Consider the following 15,668-nt stretch of genomic DNA (forward strand, 5'->3'; position numbering starts at 1 on the left):
CTTGGACTTAGCCTCTCAAATCTCATAGGACTACTCCTCTCTATCAAAGTCGATAGATTCTATCTAGATGAGCATCTTACTCCTACAGTTGATCAATTGTCACCAATATCCACTACAAGGACTCATTGAGACTATATTTATATGCCAGTCAAACTCTAGTAGCCTCACTGTGAGCAATCATACCATCGCAGGTCAAAAGACTATTTACACAACTACAGTATCGAGACAATCACTGATGATCGAGTAGAAATTTAAGTGATCTCTCATATGGTCATGCTTAGTACTAGTTGTTCTCTAATAATTATCCGCACTCGTCGCTTAGTATCTTTATACTGTAGACTAGAGACTCATCTACTCCAAAAGAAGCGATCTGTGCATCGATCTATTCGGATTGATCACCATCCTCATGATGATATTATAATCAAAAGTATTTAGAAATTATATATATGTCTCTAATTCTCAACATCTTGAGAATATATGTTGAAATGTTAATTCCATGGATGATTCAAGGATACATCATACTTGAATGAAAATTAAATTTTTTTTTTATTGATCAAATCAATGTATTAAGTATAAAATTATACTCTAGATATATTACAATATACCAGCCATATTGGCTTCTAAGACATACATCTAATAATCTTCCACTTGGACTAAAGTCAATTGGCCACTAATCGAAGACCCATCTTCTCAAAGTGGACTTCTATCTTTGGCTGGCTCAATTGCTTTGTCAGTGAATCTACCACATTATTCATGGAGTCTACTCTTCACACCTTGACATATTTCTTTTCAAAGAATACTGCTACTTTATGTGTTTGGATTTTTGGTGAGACCTTAGCTCCCTAGCAAGGGCTATGGTGCCATTATTTTTGCAGTACTATATCAGGGCATCTGATGGCATGACTGATGCATGTTATAGCATATCAAAATTAATTCTACTCACTACTATATAGATAGGATGAGTCGGGATCATATCCATAGAGATCTTAGGTTGATTATTTTAAAAATATAAATAAAAAATATAATAGATTGTAAGAAACTAAGAAAGAAATAAAGAGATTACAATAAAAATATTTTTTATTGATTAAATAAAAAAACATACAATGGAAAAGAAATAAAAGTTCGATACAAGAACAATAAAATCAAGTTGATCTTCTAGCTGCATTCGATAGTGGATATGTCTCCTTAAATTCTTCATCTTCCTATATACAGACAGCGGTAGAATGGTTGGAAGGCTTGGTTTAGAAACTCCAAGAAAGAAAGGTAGATAGAAGAGGATATGTGGAAGAGAAAGAATAGCGGTACTAGGATTAGGACGTCTTCTAGATTTCTTGGGATATGAAAAAACGATCTGTGAAAAAATATGGTGTCGTGATAGGGTTAGTACCTCCCCTAAACTTATGGAGAAGAGAAAGAGGGAGAGAGAGAGAGAAGGTTGAAGAGAACTTAGGGTTGGCTTGATTGGAGAAGATAGAGACCTTGAGATTCTATTTATAGAGTGAGGAGGCTAGAGTTTCATAAAAAAGAGAGGTGGGAGTGTGAATAAGGACCCTTGGATCTTCATGAAGAGTGATCTTTTAATCTGAGCCTTTGAGATTTAAATCGTGTTCACACTTGGTTCCATTTATCTTCTAATCTGGACCTTTGATTGGAGAGACTGCTTCTTAACTATTGATCTTTAAGTCACGTTCACACTGAAATGAGAGCTGGTTGCTTGATTCACTCAAATCTGATCCGATTTGAGTCCAATTTGAATTGTATGAATCCAAACTTTTCATTACCTGCAAAATAGATTAGAGAGTATCAAATTTTAATCAAATAATATTAATTATTATAATATTTAGTACCTCTAGCGACTTAAATTAAGTATTTATCAACGACATCTATTTCTATAACTAACATTGAAACCATAATTCATCCTATACATCTACAGCATACTCAGCTTCTATTGATCGATTACTCAAAATCCTTCCAATATATCGGATAAGAATACATCTTGATATAAATATTCTATCATTAGCATCCATATATCCTCCCACTTTTAGCTTTGATCTTTTTTTCAAAGATCAGGAATCCAAATCCTTAGTACTTAAGGATATTTTCACAACAATCTAGCACTTCTAGTCTGGACTCGACTGATATTTGCTCGTGACACTCACAGTAATGATTATATCAGATCGAGTATATAACATGGCATACTGCTATGCCCAAGAGGTAGAAGTCCTCTTTTAGAGTTTTCTATGCTGAACCTCTTTAGCACTTTCTCTATGTACAACTTTTGTGATAGGCCTAGCATCCTTTTAGATCTATCCCTATAGACATTTATTTCAAGAATATGGGATGCTTCTCCTAAGTCATTCATGGAGAATTTCTTAGACAACCATCTTTTGACCGTAGTTAGTATGGGAATATCATTCTCAATGAGGAGAATATCATTCACGTACAATATGAGGAATGTTATTGCACTCCTACTGATCTTTTTCTATATACAAGATTTTTTTTCATTCTTGATGAAATCAAACGATTTGATCGCATCATCAAAATGAAGATTCTAACTTTGAGAAGCTTGCTTTAATCTGTATATGGACCTTTGTAGCTTGCAGACTCTATGATCACCATCATCAGATGTGATACTCAAAGGTTGCTCCATATAAATATCTTTTTCAATATATCCATTCAGAAAAATAGTTTTCACATTCATCTGTCAGATTTCATAATCATAACAAGCTATAATAGCAAGCAGAGTGTGGATGGATTTCAGTATGGCTATGGACGAAAAGATTTTCTGATAGTTAACGTTCTCGCACTGATTATAATCTTTTGCCACAAGCCTAGCTTTATAGGTCTCTACCTTACCATTGGCATCTATTTTTCTTTTGTAGATCCATTTACACCCAATGGATACTATACCCTCAGATGGATCCACTAAGGTTCATACTTAGTTTAAGTACATCGAGTCAATTTCTGACTTCATTATATCTAATTATTTTTTGAAAGTGATGTTAGACATCACTTCATCAAAGGTATTAGGATCATCATCATGACCCTTATCTCTCATATGAAACATTTTCTTTACTTTCTCCGTAAACATTCTCAAGTATCTTTTAGGAGGTCGGAAGACCTTGCTAGATCAATGAGGTGGTAAAGGAACATCAATTACTGGCTCATCAATAATGGGTTCCTAAGGATCCATAGCTCTTTGCTCTTCAGAGACCTTTTCTTCAAGCTCAACTAACCTCCCACTGCCACCATTCTAGGTAAACTATTTTTCTAGAAATATGACGTTACGACTCACAATCATATTGTGATCTTGTAGAAAGTAAAAATAGTATTCCATTAATTCTTTTGGATACCCTATAAAGCGAGCTATTATAGATTTATCTTCTAATTTATCAGCCATCTATCTCTTGATATAGGCTGGACATTCCTAAGTCTTAAGATAACTTAGACTTAACTTTTTATCATATCATATCTCATACGATGTGGTAGAAATGAATTTTTGTTGCTCCTTTGTTGCTCCTAGATTGATTTTGATGATTACAAAACAGTTTGAAGGGATACAAATATTTTTTATTTTTGAAAGAGTCCTTATGCTCTACAGGGGCAAAATCATAATTTTATCAAAACTCTAATTTGATAGTATCATCTTGTAGAATAAATGATTTGTAATCTATTGGTGAAGATTTCATTATTTTTGGACTTATATTTTTGAAGTTATGAAGGTTTGAAGTGCATGAGTCGACTCATGAGTCAACTCATGGCACAATGAGCTGATTGGCACGCTAAAATCCTGTTGGCATGCGACCTTTTTTGGCTTGGCACGGCTTGTGAGTCGACTCATGAGTCGACCCACAAGGCATGAGTCGACTCATGAGTCGACCTCTGTTAGTGTGGGCCAAAATTTCCAGAAACTTGATTTTCTGGATGTTGCATCAGAGGTCGACTCATGAGTCGACCCCTGAAGCATGAGTCGACTCATGAGTCGACCCCTGCGACGAGATTTGCCTATAACGGCTAGTTTTTGGCCAGATTTAGTTGCTTTTAATGCTCACCTTTTGTGCTCTAACGGCTCTTTTTCTGCCTAGTTTGTTTTCCTTTGTTTCTTAAGGCTATAAAAGGTTTCAAAAGGTGGAAAACAACAAGAAGAGACATCCAAATATCCAAGAGGCATTCAAGAGATTTGAAAAGAGAAAAGAAAGAGCATTCAAGAGGGCATTCAAGTGCATTCAAGAGAGGGTTTCTCAAGCCAACTTCTCAACCTCATTCAAGAGCCCATTTAAAGCCTTCAAGAAGCCTTCAATCAAAGCTCACCAACTCCTCAAGCATTTATTCCTTTTCTCATCCATTTTGAGAAAATCAATGAAGGGCTTCTTCTTTTGAGTAAAGCGTATTTATTGTTATACTCGCTCATTTAAGGAGCTATTCTTATACTTATTTGTGCTCTAAACTGATTTTATCTTATGAGTAATTATTTTGTTTTGGAGGGTTTTCAAAACAAGGAAAGGTTGATCCGAACCTGAAATCGGAGTGTATTGGGTCGGCTTGTACCCAAAAAACAAGTGGACTAGCTTAGAATAGCTAGTGTCGGAGGTTCCGACGTTTGTATTCGGGTTGAATACAAAGTATAGTGGATTGGAATTCCCAAGTAGAAGCTTGGGGAGTGGATGTAGGTGCAAGGTTGGCACCGAACCACTATAAATCCTTGTGTTTGTGGCATGCTTTATTGTTTCTCTTTAATTCTCCATTATATCCTTGCATTCTTGTTTTAAGCAATTAATCTCAAACTAAAGTCTCTCTCCTCATTCATCAAGCTTTTGATATATATTTTTCATAAGTAATTAGTTAAGCCTAAATTCTTTAAAACCCAATTCACCCCCCCTCTTGGGTTGCATAGCTGGGCAACATCCTTGGATTGATTTTGATGATTACAAAGTATTTGAAGGGGTACTAATGATTTTTGCTTGAAAAAGACTTATTGCTCTTCAGAGGCAAAATCATAATTTTACCAAACTTTGATTTGAAAGCATCAAGTGATAGAACAAAAGATTTATGATCCATTGGTGAAAATTTTATTGCTTTTGGACTTGTATTTTGAAAGATATTCATGTTTGAAAAATATGAGTCGACCCATGAGTCGACTCATGACATATGAGATGATTGTCATGCAGAATTTTTGGCCGGCACAGACTTGGCACACCCTGTGAGTCGACCCATGAGTCGACCCTCAAGGCATGAGTCGACCCATGAGTCGACCTCTGTGGGTTTTGGGCCAATTTTACAGAACCTTGCTTCCCTTTTGGTTTTCTGGTGTTTTTCCACAGAGGTCGACCCATGAGTCGACCCCCAGGCATGAGTCGACCCATGAGTCGACCCCTGTGACAGGATTGTTCTGCAACGGCTAGTTTTTAACCCATTTTAAGTACTTTTAATACTCATTTAATGTGATCTAACGGCTCTATTTCAGTGCAGAATATTTTTCACCATTTCTTGAAGCTATAAAAGGGACAAATAGGTGAGAATCATCAAGAAGAGAGATTTTGAAAAGAGGATTTCAAGCTAACTTTTCAGCCCTAAGCAAGAGCTCACTTAAAGCATTCAAGAAGCCTTTAATCCAAGCTCACCAACTCCTCAAGTGCACATTCAAGTCTCCAACCATCTTGAGGAAATCAAAAAGAGTCTTCTTCCCTTTGAGTAAAGTGTATTTAAAGCATCATACGCTCATTAAAAGAGCTTTCTCTGTACTTTTTATGCTATTCATTGTTATACTCTGTTTGAGTTATTATTTTTATTTTGGAAGGATTTCAAAATAAGAGAAGATTGATCCGAACCTTGAATCGGAGTGTATTGGGTTGGCTTGTACCCAGAAAATAAGTGAACTAGCTTGGGATAGCTAGAGTCGGAGTTTTCGATGTTTGTATTCGGGTTGAATACAAGTTAGTGGATTGAAATTCCCAAGTAGGAGCTTGGGGAGTGGATGTAGGTGCAAGGTTGGCATCGAACCACTATAAATCCTTTTGTTTGTGTTGTGCCTAATTGCTCTACTTTAGAACTTCCTTATTCATTTGCATTCTTGCATTTAATCTTTAGCCTTGAATCAACTATACTCTTCTTATTTACTTAGCTATTGTTAAACATTTTCCATAAGACATAAGTTAAGCTTAAATTTTTTTTTAGAAACCCAATTCACCCCCCCTCTTGGGTTGCATAGCTGGGCAACAAGTGGTATCAGAGCCCGGTGCTCTAGTCCTACTTTAATCTAACCAATCAAAGAGCTAAAGATCTATGGCAACTCAAGTCGGCACTTCTCTAGCCGAGGGGCAGTCCACTAACCGACCTCTACTTTTCAATGGGTCCAATTATACCTATTGGAAAGCTCAGATGAAAATCTTCATTCAAGCACTCGGCTATGACATGTGGAGTATCATAGTTAACGGCCCTCACACACCTACTAAAATTATTGATGGTGTGGAATCAACTAAACCCAAAAAAGAGTGGGATGAGGTTGATAAGAAAATGGCCCAATTAAATGCTAAAGCTATGAATGTTCTATATTGTGCTCTTGATGCTAACGAATTTAATCGCATTTCAACTTGCTTGTCTGCTAAAGAAATATGGGATAGATTAGAAGTAACCCATGAAGGAACCAATCAAGTAAAGGAGTCCAAAATTAATATGCTCGTGCATAAATATGAATTATTTAAAATGGAGCATGATGATCCATAACTAAAATATTTACTTGCTTTACTGATATTATAAATGGTTTAAAGAGTCTTGGTAAGTCCTATACTAACAGTGAGCTTGTAAGAAAGATTCTCAGATCCTTACCAAGAACTTGGGAAGCCAAAGTGACCGCCATCCAAGAAGCCAAGGACTTGAACATTCTACCTGTTGGTGCAAAAATTCGCATGCACCGGAGAAGCTGGAGTTGAGGAAGCCGCGGTCGCCGTCGGGACCTGCAAGGAAAGTCTAAACCGGAGGTGGGGTTGCTCCGGCAAGACCCTCCGACGCTCAAGTCAGTTCTCTGCCTCAACAAGAATGGAGTGCTCGGACGGAGAATTTAGCAGAGTTTTGAGATAAGGCAAAAGAGCTTAAAAAATAACGTATCTGAGTCCCCCCTTTTATAGGTGGGGGAGGCAATGGACTGATGGCGACGTGTGTAACCGCCTGGTAGTGGGCCGCCCATGGTCAGAGGAATTGATTGCGAAAGATAATGGAGCAGACACGTGGCCATCGTCATATCCCGCCACATAGGGCCTGTAGCAGGTAGTGGGGCGGCGTCCGTTACTGCTAGTTGTCAGCGAGTAGTGGGATCGTGCAGCACCTACCGCGGGGAGCGGAGCAGCATCATAGTTGTTGACACAACCTGTCAGAGAGTAGTGGGATCGTGCAGCACCTGTCGCAGGGGGAGGTGGAGCCGCATGGAATCCGCTATAGGAAGTGGAACAGGATCATGGCAGTTATTGTTATCTGCCAAGGGACACAGATCTGTTGATCAAGGCTCGGCAGTGGTCGGAGTTCGGCCTTTGTGGGAATCCGGGAGGAGTCTGCCTGCGGCTGTAGTCGTTGGCGTCAGGGATGAGGTTCGGCTCCCTTAAGGCTCGGCTCCTCTAGCAATTGGTACCGAGAGCGGAGCCCGAGCGGAGCTGCAACTGCTGTCGATGGTGGAGCCCGGCTCCCGTAGGAGTCCGGGCGGAGCTGCACTTGCTGATGGCGGTGGAGTCCGGCTCCCGTAGGAGTCCGGGCGGAGCTGCGTAGCAAACAAAGTCAAGGGTGAAGTCCGGCTCTGATAGGAGTCCGGATTGAGCTTACCAGCAGTTGATACTGAGAGCACAGCCCGGCTCCCGTGGGAGTCCGGGCGGAGCTGTTCTGATGAAGGCGGCGGAGTCCGGCTCCCGTAGGAGTCCGGGCGGAGCTGTGCTGATGGCGGCGGAGCCCGACTCTCGTAGGAGTCCGGGCGGAGCTGCGCTGCAAACAAAGTCAAGGGTGAAGTCCGGCTCTGATAGGAGTCCGGATTGAGCTTACCAGCAGTTGATACTGAGAGCGCAGCCCGGCTCCCGTGGGAGTCCGGGCGGAGCTGTTCTGATGAAGGCGACGGAGTCCGACTCCCGTAGGAGTCCGGGCGGAGCTGTGCTGATGGCGGTGGAGCCCGGCTCCCGTAGGAGTCCGGGCGGAGCTGTTCTGCTGTTGATGGAGGAGCCCGGCTCCCGTAGGAGTCCGGGCGGAGCCGTTCTGCTGTTGAATTCGGCTGCGGGTATTTTATACCCAACACCAGTCCCCCTACTTCCGAGTTTGAATTTCAAGTGAAGAAAGTACACAGAGAGAGATGCGCGCAGCCGGAATCGCCTCTTCGAACTTTGCGCACTGCCGCCCCCATTTAATGCGCGCACGTCAGAATCCGTTTTTCAGTGAAGGTGACTTGAAAAGTCTTTTCGGAGCTTCCATCGAAACGCAATCCTAAGCATCGCTCTGCGGGAATTCGCGAGCGGTCAACCCTCGATGGCGGTGAAGGGGATAAGCGTGCCACGCGGCACACATCCGTTGGCCCAGGAATACCTGCCGCCATAACTACGCCAGGATCCATCGGCTATTTAAACCCCTCGGCCCCTTCGTAGCTTCATTCTGGCGTTGTTCTTTCATCTGAGAGTCCTGCTCCTCTCGACCCAGTCCCTGTCTCCTTCCTTTATACCATGTTATCAACTCGGGAGGCTGTCCTCGAGGGAATTCTTAGGGTTTGGAGGAAGGAGAGAAGGAGAATGGCGGCCGGTGAAGATCTCCGTCGCTCTAGAGGGAGCCCAAGGAAGAATTCCTTCAACAACAGGAGTTTAATAACGGGGGCTGTCGGGGAAGCTATTCTGCCCGCGAATCTCGGGGCAGCAAGGCGGGGTGATACCGATCAAGAGGGCAGAATAGACGTCACAAGCCATGACGGGATCTTTGGCGCCGTCGGGGCCGAGAGACCAGAGGCGGTCGGCGTTGACGGTGGGGCAGTAGAACTTGTTGCGGGGATGGTGGAAGTAACGCGTGCCGACCTTGCCGGAGCGTCTCGGGTGGCGGTCGTCGTTGCCTCCAGTAGATCTTGTTGCGGGGACGGTGGAAGTAACGCATGCCGACCTTGCCGGAGTGTCTCGGGTGGTGGTCGTCGTTGCCTCCTCCGCCTCCGGGGATCAACTCCACCCCTTTCCCGCTAAAGTTGGGACCTTGGGAATAGAATGAGGCGAGATGGGCGAGAGCTGTTACACGCGCTGGAGAATGCGACTGAGAAGGATAGAGATGGAGTTCGTAGCTCGGAGCGGTCTCCGGTTCGTCCTGCCCGAACCGTGCCCGTGACACTTGCGATGACGTGTATCTTCTTTTTTCCTGACCCACCGGGTCCTGTAATGTGTACTTCTGTTAAATAAAAAAGTAATTTCAGTACCTTGTTTGCATCTTGTGTTGAATAGCTGTCCGTCGAACTCCTTCATTTTCCTTTCCTTCTCTTTGTCTGTGTTACGTCATTCCAGAATCGTCGGCGACCCTTTCGGCTCATGCGGGGTCATCGTTCGCCGAGCTTCTTTTCAGCTTTTATGTCGTTCGGAGATATCCACTTGTCAGGTTTGCTTGGCTGAAGTCGAAGCTAAGTTCGGCTCCCTCGATAGCCCGAACGGAGAAGCTCTCCGGAGGTTGGAGTAGCTCGGTTCTTGTAAAAGTCGGGGCAGAGTTTTTCTGTAATCAAAGTCACAAATAAAGCCGAAATAAAGCCCGGCTCCCGTAGAAGTCCGGGTGGAGTTGTCTTGTAGCTGTCGTTGTCGGTGGAACCCGGCTCCCGTAGGAGTCCGGGCAAAGCCTTTGTTGCTGCCGATGGCGGGGCCCGGCTCCCGTTGGAGTCTGGGCGAAGCCTTCTTAGCGGCGGAACCCGACTCCCGTAGGAGTCCGGGCAAAGGTTTTCTTGGCGTAGGGACCCGGCTCCCGTAGGAGTCCGGATCTTCCCCTTTGCTCATGTCAGGACGAGGTTCTCCTCCTGTTCCTGACAGGGCTGTGGGGGCACATATGGGCGTTGCAAGGCCTCTCCCCCCATCCGGTCTAAAAGAACCGGGCCTTCGACTTTGCTCAAGTTAGGGCGAGGTTCTCCTCCTGTCCCTAACAGGGCTGTGGGGGCACATATGGGCGTTGCAAGGCCTCTCCCCCCATCCGGTCTAAAAGAACCGGGCCTTCGACTTTGCTCAAGTTAGGGCGAGGTTCTCCTCCTGTCCCTAACAGGGCTGTGGGGGCACATATGGGCGTTGCAAGGCCTCTCCCCCCATCCGGTCTAAAAGAACCGGGCCTTCGACTTTGCTCAAGTTAGGGCGAGGTTCTCCTCCTGTCCCTAACAGGGCTGTGGGGGCACATATGGGCGTTGCAAGGCCTCTCCCCCCATCCAGTCTAAAAGAACCGGGCCTTCGACTTTGCTCAAGTTAGGGCGAGGTTCTCCTCCTGTCCCTAACAGGGCTGTGGGGGCACATATGGGTGTTGCAAGGCCTCTCCCCCCATCCGGTCTAAAAGAACCGGGCCTTCGACTTTTATAAGGTTGCCCTCTCATTTTTGATACCGTCTGCATGAATTGCCCTAAGATAAATGGGCACGCATTTTTTTGATCAGGACGAAATTACTGGTAGTACATCAGTAAGTTTTCTGAGCTCCACGGTCGCAGGAGGTCAGCTCCCCCGAGTTCCCTGAGATAATAAGTTCCAGGTCGGACTACTTCCTTGACCTCATAAGGTCCCTCCCAGTTTGGGGCGAGATTTCCCTGGCCCTGAGGTTGTGAGACAGCAGCTCGTCGGAGCACTAGATCCCCTGCTTTGAATGCCTTGTTCTTCACTCGGGCGTTGTAATATCGGGCAACTTTCTGTCTATAGGCTGCCATTCGAACCTGAGCAATCTCCCGCCTTTCTTCCAGTAGGTCGAGGTTGGCTCTGAGACTTTGTGCGTTTCGGGGTTCGTCGAATGCCACGATTCGTGCCGACGGGAGTTTAAGCTCGATCGGGATGACGGCTTCCATACCAAAGGCTAGAGCAAAGGGAGTCTCTCCTGTAGGCAACCTCTGGGTGGTCCGATAAGCCCATAGCACATGATAAAGTTCGTCCGCCCAAGTCCCTTTTGCTCTTTCGAGCCTGGTCTTAACCCCCTGCAAAAGGGTTCTGTTTGTTACCTCGGCTTCGCCGTTCGCCTGGGGATGGGCCACTGATGTAAATTTGTGGGAAATGTTTAGGTCTTCACAGAATTCAGCAAATCTGGCTCCCGCGAACTGCCGTCCATTATCAGTGATGAGGGTTCTAGGCAAATCGAACCTGCACACGATCGATTTCCAGACGAAATCCTGCACTTTCGCTTCTGTGATTTTGGCTAGTGGCTCGGCCTCGACCCATTTGGTGAAGTAGTCGATCGCTACAAGGAGGAATTTCCTTTGACCAGACGCCATGGGAAAGGGGCCAAGAATATCCATTCCCCATTGCGCAAAAGGCCATGGGGCGCTCAAGGGTGTAAGCTCGGTAGCAGGTTGTCTCTGGACGTTGGCGTACCTCTGGCATCGATCACACTTTTTGACATATTCAATTGAATCTTGGTGCATTGTTGGCCAGTAATATCCTTGGCGGAGTAGCTTGTGGGATAGAGACCTGGCACCTAAATGGCTTCCGCAAGCTCCCTCGTGCACTTCCCATAGAGCGTAGTCAACTTCTGAGGATCGGAGGCATCTCAAGAGAGGCAAGGAGTACGATCTTTTGTATAATTTGCCCTCATAAAGGATGTACCGGGAGGCTTGATTTCGGAGTTTCCGGGCTTCTTTCGCATCCTGGGGGAGAATCCCATCTCTAAGATAAGTTATTAGTGGGTCGACCCAGCTGGGCTCGTGGTCGATCTCCATTACGAGTCGCGGTTCTTCCGTACTTGGTTGTTTTAAAACTTCAAAGAGGACGCCCTTTGGCAATTCGGCCGGAACCGATGTCGTCAGTTTGGAGAGAAGATCGGCTCTAATGTTCTCCGACCTCGAAATTTGCCTGATGTCGAAATTGTCAAAGGCAGGGATGAACTCCTTCACCTTTTCGAGATATTTGGCCATACTGTCCTCCCGTGCTTCAAAGCTCCCACTGACCTGCCCCACCATAAGTTGGGAGTCGCTGTGCACCCGGAGTTGGCCTATTCCAAGCTCCTTAGCGATCCTCAATCCTGCGATCAGAGCTTCATACTCCGCTCCATTGTTTGTTGCGGAGAATTCGAAATGCAGAGCGTACTCCGCAACGACTCCCTCTGGGCTGGTCAAGATCAGGCTTGCACCCGCGCCTGCCATGTTGGACGATCCGTCCACATGGAGGGTCCAACAGTTATCGGACGAACTAGCTTCTTCGTCGGGGGAGTTCGGTTGAGTCCTCAGGTCGTCAATTTTGTTTTGCTCAGGTTCAGCCTCCTCGGGGATGGTGCATTCTACTATGAAATCCGCCAACACTTGGGCTTTTATCGCCGGTCTAGGCTTGTAGTTGATGTCGAATTCTGTGAGCTCGATGGCCCATTTCGCCATTCTTCCGGAGATATCAGCTCGGTGTAAAACCGCCTTGATCGGTTGGTCGGTGAGTAACGTCACCGTGTGCCCTTGAAAATAAGGTCGGAGTCTTCGAGCTGCAATCAACAAGGCGTAGGTCAGTTTTTCTAATTTAGTATACCTGGTCTCGGCGTCCCTCAACACGCGACTAATGTAGTAGACCGGTCGCTGGACTTTCATTTCCTCCTTAACAAGGACGGCTGCAAGGGCTGTGGGAGAGACTGCCAGGTACAAAAATAATTCCTCTTTGGGCTCGGGCTTTGCCAGCAGTGGGGGTGAGCCAAGATAGCTTTTCAATTCTTCGAATGCCTGTTGGCATTTAGGGGTCCAACAAAAGTTTTTCGGCTGCTTGAGAGTTTGAAAGAAGGGCAGACATCACTCGGCCGACCTTGCGACAAAGCGATTGAGAGCCGCAATTCTTCCTGTGAGGCACTGAACCTCTTTGATCGACCTTGGGGCAATCATATTTTGGATGGCGTGGATTTTCTCTGGATTGGCCTCGATCCCGCACCCTGATACCATGAAGCCCAGGAACTTTCCCGAGGTTACCCCAAAGGCGCATTTGGTCGGGTTCAGCTTCATTCTATACTTTCGAAGAGCGCTAAAGGTTTCTTCGAGGTAGGCGACATGATTCCCGGAAGACCTGCTTTTCACGAGCATATCGTCCACATAAACTTCCATATTTCGGCCGATCTGCTCCTTGAAGATTTTATTCACCAGTCGTTGATAGGTCGCGCCCGCATTTTTGAGGCCGAACGACATAACCCTGTAGCAGTAAAGGCCGCGATTAGTGATAAAAGCAGTCTTTTCTTCATCTTTCGATGCCATCCTAATCTGGTTATAGCCGAAGAATGCGTCCATGAAAGTGAGAAGCTCGTGGCCCGAGGTAGCATCCACCAGTTGGTCGATCCTGAGAAGGGGGTAGCTGTCCTTTGGGCAAGCTTTATTCAGCTTTTTGAAGTCGATACACATCCTCCACTTGCCGTTTGCTTTCTTGACCAAGACAACATTGGAGATCCATTCTGGATAATTGACCTCCTTGATGAATCCGGCCTTGAGAAGTTTATCCACTTCCTCGGCTATCGCCTTCTGCCTCTCTGGGGCATGACTCCGGATTTTTTCTTTTGTTGGCCGATGTTTAGGGTCGACCGCCAGATGATGTTCCATGACTTCCGTCTCAATCCCCGGCATATCCGCCGGGACCCATGCGAAAACGTCCGCATTCCTTCGGAGAAAGTCCACGAGATGCGCCCGCACCTCCTCCTCCAGGTTGGAGCCAATCAACACCACATGCTCCGCATTCCCATCATTCAAAGGAATTGATATTAGATCCTCGATCGGGCCGCCCCTCTCTTCAGTGAGGTCGTCGCGCGCATCTAACCCGTCGACCGGACAGAGGTCCGCTTGATCGCTTCTTTGCAGGGCAATATTGTAGCAGTGCCTGGCCAGTGCTTGCTCTCCCCGAACTTCTCCAATCCCTTTGTCAGTGGGGAACTTCAACTTCAGATGATAGGTTGAAACAACGGCTCTGAGGGCATTGAGGCCGGGTCGGCCAAGAATTGCATTGTAGGCAGAAGGCGCCTTTACCATCAGAAAATTCACCAGGGCTTTGGACTGCTTTGGATGCTGACCCGCGGTCACAGTCAGAGCTATCGTTCCTTCTGTTGGAACGGCATCACCAGTAAACCCTATCAAGGGGGAGCACATCGGCCTTAGATGACCGCCAAGAGCGGCCATTCTCGAAAAGGCACTATAGAATAAGATGTCGGCTGAACTTTCGTTGTCGACGAGAATGCGACGGACGTCATAATCTGCTATATTCAAGGAAACTACGACCGCGTCGTTATGAGGGAATTGGACTCCCTGGGCATCCTCTTCAGTGAAGGCTATGGGCTCTTCAACTTTTTGCCGCTTGAGGGGGCAGCTGATGTGCTGGTTGCCTCCGACCGGGATTCTCCCAAGATGACGTTGACGGAATCCGACGAAGGCTGGTCATCCGGCCACCTTTTATCATCAATCATAGCCAGAGGTAGTTGTGCGAAAACCTCGCGGGAGGGCATCGGATGGGAAAAAGAGGATTGGGTGCCGGAAAAGATGGCCGGAGGCGGGTCCGTTGAGCGCTCCTTCAAGAACAAGGGTGCTGCGAAGACACAGGCCCCTTCCTCTAGCGCCAATCCTGTTGGTGCAAAAATCCGCATGCGTCGGAGAAGTTGGAGTTGAGGAAGCCGCGGTCGCCGTCGGGACCTGCAAGGGAAGTCTAAACCGGAGGTGGGGTTGCTCCGACAAGACCCTCCGACGCTCAAGTCAGTTCTCTGCCTTAACAAGAATGGAGTGCTCGGACGGAGAATTTAGCAGAGTTTTGAGATAAGGCAAAAGAGCTTAAAAAATAACGTATCTGAGTCCCCCTTTTATAGGTGGGGGAGGCAATGGACTGATGGCGACGTGTGTAACCGCCTGGTAGTGGGCCGCCCATGGTCAGGGGAATTGATTGCGAAAGATAATGGAGCAGACACGTGGCCATCGTCATATCCCGCCACATAGGGCCTGTAGCAGGTAGTGGGGCGGCATCCGTTACTGCTAGTTGTCAGCGAGTAGTGGGATCGTGCAGCACCTGCCGCGGGGAGCGGAGCAGCATCATAGCTGTTGACACAACCTGTCAGAGAGTAGTGGGATCGTGCAGCACCTGTCGCAGGGGGAGGTGGAGCCGCGTGGAATCCGCTACAGGAAGTGGAACAGGATCATGGCAGTTATTGTTATCTGCCAAGGGACACAGATCTGTTGATCAAGGCTCGGCAGTGGTCGGAGTTCGGCCTTTGTGGGAATCTGGGAGGAGTCTGCCTGCGGCTGTAGTCGTTGGCGTCAGGGATGAGGTTCGGCTCCCTTAAGGCTCGACTCCTCCAGCAATTGGTACCAAGAGCGGAGCCCGGGCGGAGCTGCAACTGCTGTCGATGGTGGAGCCCGGCTCCCGTAGGAGTCCGAGCGGAGCTGCACTTGCTGATGATGGTGGAGTCCGGCTCCCGTAGGAGTCCGGGCGGAGCTGCGCTGCAAACAAAGTCAAGGGTGAAGTCCGGCTCTGATAGGAGTCCGGATTGAGCTTACCAGTAGTTGATACTGAGAG

The sequence above is a fragment of the Elaeis guineensis genome, chromosome 13, assembly GCF_000442705.2.
Source record: "Elaeis guineensis isolate ETL-2024a chromosome 13, EG11, whole genome shotgun sequence".
NCBI classification, from domain to species: Eukaryota; Viridiplantae; Streptophyta; class Magnoliopsida; order Arecales; family Arecaceae; genus Elaeis; species Elaeis guineensis.